Source organism: Anticarsia gemmatalis, chromosome Z (assembly GCF_050436995.1).
Source record: "Anticarsia gemmatalis isolate Benzon Research Colony breed Stoneville strain chromosome Z, ilAntGemm2 primary, whole genome shotgun sequence".
NCBI classification, from domain to species: Eukaryota; Metazoa; Arthropoda; class Insecta; order Lepidoptera; family Erebidae; genus Anticarsia; species Anticarsia gemmatalis.
The window spans coordinates 17,276,826-17,283,851 of record NC_134776.1 but is presented as its reverse complement, the minus strand read 5'-3'; positions in this window follow the sequence as shown (position 1 = coordinate 17,283,851).

The following is a 7,026-nucleotide window of genomic DNA, read 5'->3' as shown; positions in this document are numbered from 1 at the left end:
ACTTTAAAAGGAAGTACTCTTATTGCTCTAGCATACCTAATTAGTGTGTAAATAAACTAAAGATTTTGTAGACATACAAGTTATTGTAAGAATCAGTTTGTCTTGACGGCAGCGGTGAAGGTTCGTCATTCCGGGGCCGATATTAGGTAAAAAGTTTGGAAAATAGAAGATACAAACTATTGAAATTTCCATCCCTCTGTTATTTCCATCAATGTTTTCATTCAACAACGATTGTGACCAGGCCTTAATAATTACGTCTAAAGTGTCCAATATCTTTTAAAACTTGTGTTCATAAGATCTCAACAAAATTGCCGGCCTGTGCAAGACCTTCCATCTGCAATTAGCTGAGTGAAATGTGCAAGCCATTTGATGTTTGTATGAATGTAAAATTGCCAATTAGTCAGGTTCAGAGTATTCAATGTTTCCATCGAGTGTTTTCCTGTATGTGATCGAAAGGATAATGAATGGAATATTTATTTTGTTCATTTTCAAGATGAGTGGCAAGATTTATAAAGGATTTACCAAGAAACCTAAATAAAAAAAATCACAAGCTTAGTTCATTATGATACTATTAGCTTCTACCCGCGACTAAACGGCGCGATAAAAATTATCCAGGTTAGCTATGACATTCGAGTAGTTTTTCCCTGAAAGATTGATACATATCGTCGCGCCGAGACGATCACAATATTCATACTCACAAACTTTCGCATTTATATTATAAGTAAGATTATTGGCAATTAACTAATTGTACTTCACATCTCAGTCTCACAAACGAAGCTGGACTTATAAGACAGAACGGGAACTAACTCGGTCATCTGCGATTTACTTTGGATAGCTTATCGCTTTCACGTAACAGCAATTATTTTAGGCAACAATTATTATTATGCAAGTTTATTTTTAATGATAGCTAATTTACCTAGTGTAAGCCGAGTAAGTCATATGTAGTTTCAGTCTCATAATATTTTTTTTCTTGCTTACACCGGACAGCAAAGGCAGCAGTAAAAAAAATTGCCAAAAATCATTCGAATGTCAAAAGTCCGTAAATAATTAATACAACGCACGTTTTCAATTGATATTTCTGCATCGATGAATTTCCAAAAATACAAATATTTTTGTTTCGTATTGTGCAAACTTCGTAAATTAATTGGTCGACATTGAAACATTCCTGCAAGGATCCGATTTATTCAGCCGTGTCGTTGCTGCGACGTGTGACAGTGCAAATGGATACATAGTGTGAATTCAAAGGGGTTTTGAAAAAGTATTAAAAAAATATTGAAAACAATCGTTGTGTACAACAAACTTTGATGAAATTAAATATATACTGTATGCCGTACGGGTAACTATGTATGAACATGAAGATTAGATGCAAACGCGTATTTTGTTCATCATGGCTTAAATAGCCTTTCTTCCAAGCTAAGTTGAAGTCAGCTTCCAGTCTCACCGGATGCAGCTGAGTACCTACCAGTGTTTTAGATGGAGCGACTGCCTGTCCGACCTCCACAACCCAGCTTATAACACGATACCCTTCGGTAAGACTGGTTGTCAGACTTTCAAGCTTCTGACTACTGTTAACGACTGTCAAAGATCTGCAAAAGTAACAGCCGGGACCCACAATTTAACGTGCCTTCCGTAACACAGAGGACATTTATAGTCATTTTGTCAAAATCTTTACTAATAATTAAGTAGTAGTAAGTAAATAGTTCTTTTGTTATACTTTATAATAACCTTTATTGCATCTCAGTTTATTAGTTGTCTATGGAAGTAAAATAAATATGGCTGACCCGCACAGCTTTGCTCACGAATTTTCTTTGCATTTATTTTGTTGTTTTCACTCCATAATAACCTTTCCCGTGTCTCAAAGACAGTCTTTCCCGTGTCTTAAAGACAGTTTTGCAACAACAATAAGTCGAATTGGTTGAACCGTTCTTGGAGTTTGCACTGTCCCACTGCAAGGCAGAGGTTTACTTCCGAAACGTGAGAAGACTAAGGCAACTGCGGGACCTGCCTTTAAGAACTGTTTTACAGAACTCTGATACATGCAAGATTGTGTTCAACACGTTCTTTTTTTATAGATAAGAGGAAGAAAGAGCATCGATTGTGAAGAATACAGGTCCTGAAGAGTCGATACACGCATTGTTCTTGCGATACATTAAGCAGCAACAAGTTGTCCGCCCACAGAGGCTGGCGACAGTCGTTCTACTTGTGGGCGTATATACGTACGGTATAACCTCCCACGATGTGTTATATACCCTTAAAAGGCTAATCATATGTCCAGTAATGCTACTTAAGAATAAGTTATCGTATGAGTTTGTAATTGGATTGAAGATTGACCTTTTGTTATCTAAATTATTTCTTTTATTGTTGAATTCGGTTTTTTTTATATGTAGAGTTTTCTTTACGTTGATTCCACGTATACTCTTATTGGTTTTAACGAGATATTATCCAAAAGCATTTAGAAAAAAAGCATAATCCGTCTGATTGTTTCAAAGATTAGTGAGCTCAAATAAACGAAACATCTTTCTTATATCTAGCAATGAAAAGATTGATGTGTCTCGGTGTTTTAGTGGGAATTGTATATATTTTGTATTAATTATAGATGTTTCTGAGAGTCCAAGGTTTGATTTTCTTGTCAGCGTTAGTTATTACTCAGTAGTTGTAACCGAAGATTAGTAACTGAATTACATAGGATTAGATGAAGTCATTTCAGTGTGGTTAGTTTTAAAATTGGTTTCTACTTTAGATGTAAGAGACCTTTGATTGTTAAATTTTCCGTAATCTGCCATCCGTGATACCAAAATGATAATAACTTGATGCTGATTGAATATGCTGTTAATAAAGTATTGACGTAAATACTCTCTTAATTTTGCGTACCATTTCATAAGTTGACATGGATTTTCACTGTTACTAAATAAACAACGGTATAAAATGACCAAAGAAGAAATGAAACTGAAGTTCCAATTGAAAGGTGCCGATTATGTATTGGAGGTAATACAATACGGTGTTGATTTATCAGTAAGCACACTAGTGCGACGCGCGGACAAAGGAAAAATACACCACATTTAATTAAGCCTTGACAGTTAATTAATACTGCACGTCATGCACATTTTAACGAAAGCTTCGAAACTTGATCATCGCTTTGTCAGGGGCAGACAATACTCGTATTATTTTCAATGGCGTGTCAACTGAAAGCTGAAAAACATTTGTTGTACATAGATATATATACGGGGGGGGCGTGGCCAAAATATTTCAGGGGCTGAAAATATACGTGGCCGCGAGGGAGGACTCGGAAATTTCAGTGGGGTGCATAATGAGGTCGGGAGGTTTCTACCCAATGAGGCCTCTTCACGCTCCGGCCTCTTAGAGGGTGAGGATTTCAGGAAACCGAAATTTGTAAGTCTTATCCGTCCGTTATCCGCGCGTAAGGGTCCTGGGAGGCGGGAGTTTAACCCGGATTAATGGTAGGGTGTGAGGCGTCGTATGGTTTTCAACCGTCGAATTATAGACAAGTAGGTAAGTAATCGAAAACCATTATAATTTTAAACAATCCAACCAACCAGCTGACAAAGAATTCTAACAAATTTTTCACTATTTTAATTTTTTTTCCGCATTATCAACATTCTTATAACACAAACATATGTATGTACTTTTAAAGCTTAATTGGACATCACTTTTAAGTAACAATATGTAAAACAAACCCAAGAGCTATCCATTGACTACCTGTTCATTGGTTCAAAGTTCTTAAAATCCTTAAAAATCTATACTAATATTATAAAGCTGAAGAGTTTGTTTATTTGTTTGTTTGTTTGTTTGATTGTTTGTTTGTTTGAACGCGCTAATCTCAGGAACTACTGGTCCGATTTGAAAAATTATTTCAGTGTTAGATAGCCCTTTTATCGAGGAAGGTTATAGCCTATATATCATCACGCTACGACCAATAGGAGCGGAGTACCAGTGAAAAATGTTACAAAAACGGGGAAAATTTTTAACGCTTATGTAACGCAAGCGAAGTTGCGCGGGTCAGCTAGTAACAAATAAATCTTAAAATAACACAACACGTGTGGTAAAGCGTCAGGAGCGCTTTGTAACATCGTTATAAGTGACACGGTCGCCGAGGTGCAACAAATAGAGTGAGATCGGTTTACACTCCGTAAACCCGCTCCTTTTCCAATATTATTTTCTCTTTCCCGATATTATTGTTACTTTCTATTTTAAAATTATATTTAGTCTTTAGTTGAAATAAATATCTATCTTTCTAATGTTAGACATTTATGGGTGAGCAAATTGCAGTAGTAAAGAGACAAATACGTTTCTCGACATTTGACAGTGTATTTTCTCAATCATAAGATTATAGAGACAAAATTTCTTCGACAATGTTTGAATCATATTTGAAAATATTACAAGTTAGAATAAACGTACGATAAAACGTGCTATCACTATTAGTGTAGTCAGAGACTTGCGGCATTTGCTGTGATCCCTTAATGGATTCATATGCAGATAAATGTAAGGACGCTAGACTTAGGGCCACTTTCTAAGCGAACTTTACGAAGTGGCACGCAAGGGAAGTTCAAATATTAATATAAAATTTTCTCACGGGAAGCTAAATGATCACAAAAGAAAATCCTCAATAGTAGTGATTACTTCCATATCTGTACGTACATAAACGAGTGCCTTCCGGCATCGCACGTCGAAAGCAATCATTACCACTGACCCCCATAAACGTGGTCGTAAACATAAAGATGCTCTTCTGATTTACGATCTAAGACAAATTGCAAACTTTCACCTCACCAATCTATTTTTGACTTTGGATTGATTTCGTAATCCTTTGTTATCGACATAGTGCGTAGATCGCTCTATCTATCGCTGCGTCGAATCATAGTCAACGCATGGTTCAGGATTAAGTACCTTAACCGGACAAATGACAAATAGTAGATGTATTTACTTAATAAATAAAATTTATTTAGCAGCGATCATTGCTTACAAAATTAGTTTGTTGAAGTAATAAATTATTAACAGTTATAGTATTTGTGTGATCTTAAAATAGCTTTTTTAGTTCTGGTTCTAATTGGCGTCTGCCATTTATATGTCTATTTAAGTTCACGCTAGAAAATTCTAATTTGCAGCAATGAATTAAATAGCTTTTATAAGCCATTCCGAAAAATAAAATGAATGAGCATTTGTGAAATAGATATGAATGTATTTTTTAAAGTAATGGACGTATCCATTTTAATAAATAAACATTCGCAGGTACTATTTTGATTAAAAATAGAGGCTTTTTGGCGCGTTTCACGTTTCATTGACACAAAGGAATAGAAAAACAATATTTTGTTGAACCCTAACAATGGACATGCAATATACCGTTCGTAAAAGTTTTAGAACAAACCGATGTGGAACAAAGGGTTCGAATCCCGGGTCAGGTCATGTTATTGGGTTTTTCCTATTAGAAAATTCTCAATAGTGACCCAGATTCAAGTGGGATAGTGAATGTTCACACCTCTGTCAGGAAATTTGCAGGGAATTGTTCGTGATATGCGTGTACTCTTTGAAGCGTCAGCAAGTCATGCTTCGTAAAAAACCTTAATAAAAGATTGAAGGATTCAAAGCGAAATCTGCGATATGATATTTCATTAACCTATTCAAGTTCGAAAACCAAATTGTATGCGTGTTATCTGTACGTTATATAAAGTTATATTTTATGTACCTTAATGAATATATAAATAGCATTATTAAACCTTCAATAAATAAACACAATATTCTGAACATATGTAGAAGTTCATAGCACTACTTAATAACTTAACGAAATAAATAACGCAAAGAACATCACACTCACACATGAGCAAATTACATCATTGCGTACATGCGTACACAATCTACCAAGAAATTAGAGAAATCAAGAGAGTCCGTGCCATATAATGACAAATTGACAACACTGTGATTTATTCAATTACTTAGACTAAGAGACGCTTACAAATTTTCGCACAACTCTATACCAAAATCGTTCATCCATACTCCTGTGGGCCTAGGCAGTGTATAGGTTTTTGGTCATGTTTAAAACAGCTACAACGACCGTCATACTCATATTTTATGCGAATAAAACTCCCCGTTGCCTTATTTGTTCCATTCAATCATTCCACGGTATAATTTATTACGTCAGAAGTGTCCGCAGCGCTTCAACCAAAACTTGTTGATTTAAAATCAGACCACAGGTATATAGGTCAATGGCTTTCACAGTCCGCGGGGTCAAATGCCGTAGCCTGTAGGCGCGTACCTCCCACCAAACTTAAAGAAACACTCGTAAAATTCGATACTCTCTGATGTAATCGAGATATTCTATAATTAAGTGTGGACTGTACATAGTTCACTCACTTATGTAATCATCTATGATCGTGTAAGAAGATGTTTGTCTATTTGTAAAATCGCTATTTGAAGATTGATGTTGCATTGTAAACGTTGTATATTTCGATAGAAACGGGACTGTAGGAAGGGATTAAAGTCCAATTTTGGAATACATATATTGCAGGTGTTCAACTACAGGAACAGGAATAACGGACACAGAGTTTCCAAACACAATGTTAACGTAACCCGCTTATCTTCTATTTCTGCGACACGTGGGCATCAAATCCTTGTACCATATACAATACGTGGAACATCCAGTCCGTGAATAAACTTTATCATATTTGTATTGCATGTAATATTCATGTAGAAAACAATGTTGTCCAGACATCGCCACGGACATCGCTAGTACACTATAATTACCTTTGACTCGCTAATCGCTCGGCGTGCAAACCGACAATTTGATGAAATTGTCCGTATTTTTATACAGCCATATAAATATATTATAAACTATAATTATCGGTCGTGATCAATACGGACTGGCGCAATGGGAAAGTGTTTACGCAATGTTCTGTCGAATATTTACGCGTTCTTACGTGTAAATTAAACTGATTTTACGCATTATTACGCTCTAAGTTATGTTTTGAAAGTTATGAGTTACATACGTATTGTTTAATTAATATATTTGTGTAATAT